A 1,127-nucleotide genomic window follows, 5' to 3' on the forward strand; every position below is an offset into this window, starting at 1 on the left:
ATATATTATAAGGAGCTCTGGTGGTGTAGTGGTTACAAATCGGGCTGCGAATAGCAAGGTCAGCAGTTCGAAACTACCAGCTGCTCTGCAGGAGAAAGGTGAGGCTTTCTGCTCCCAAAAAGAATTACAGCCTTGAAAACCCTGTACAGGGTCGCTATGAGTCGGAATCGACTGCACGGCACACAGCCACCACCATATATTTATTATAATCCTGTTTATTGTATTCGGGTAACCTTTCTTTTTTTTTTATTTCCTGAAGTAAAGACTTTATGATCTCTCTTTCTTTGACTACTTCCTGAAGTAAGTAAAGAATTTATGAGCGCTCTCTTTTTCTTTTAACTACTTCTTGGAGTGAAGACTTAATGATTGCTCTCCTTTTCTTTTCCTAAAGTAGGAATGTGCCTTAAAATTTTGAACTAGCCAATCGGGTAAGGGAAAAGATTGTGCAGTCAAAACCCTAGCCAATGGGTGAGACACAGTCTTGAGACTTGCGTCAGGGATTAAAAACCCGAGTGGACTGCTCACTCGGTGTGCTCGCTGGCCTGTTCCTGTATGTACAGCTATGCGCATGCACCCTCTTGCAGGAGTAAACATTGCTTTGCCAAGGTAATTTAGTCTCACCAAGTGTCTTTTATGCAACATCGGGATTCATTTCTAACATCTGTATACATGATTGATAGGGATGGGCAACTTAGACATTGGCTACCTAAACTGGGGGCACTGTAAAGGCATGGAGTGATTGCTTACAAGTTTTCTAAGGGAATTTAGTTTCAGAGTTTGTGGGGTAAGGTAGAATCCCAACTGAATGGTTTTCATCTTGTCTAGATGGGTCTGGTGAAAGGAAATGGCGATAAGATTCGCATGATTCAATAGTGAGTAATTGTTATCATGACTAATTGTGATTATCACAACTGTAAATGTAGAAGCTTTATAACATAAAGGAGGGAGTAGTTAATCATACATTCCAGGAAGAGAAGACCATCAAGGGAGAAGGACAAGAGCAGAATGTGGGACCCTATCTAGAGAAACAGAGATACCAGAGATGGAGGCAGAGATGAAAGCATGGAAAGAGGGAGCAGCTGAGGACTCTGGACTCATGGAAAGAGAAATGCTGTGTACTGGCAGCA

The sequence above is a fragment of the Chrysochloris asiatica genome, unplaced genomic scaffold (genome assembly GCF_000296735.1).
Source record: "Chrysochloris asiatica unplaced genomic scaffold, ChrAsi1.0 scaffold00007, whole genome shotgun sequence".
Classification (NCBI taxonomy): Eukaryota; Metazoa; Chordata; class Mammalia; order Afrosoricida; family Chrysochloridae; genus Chrysochloris; species Chrysochloris asiatica.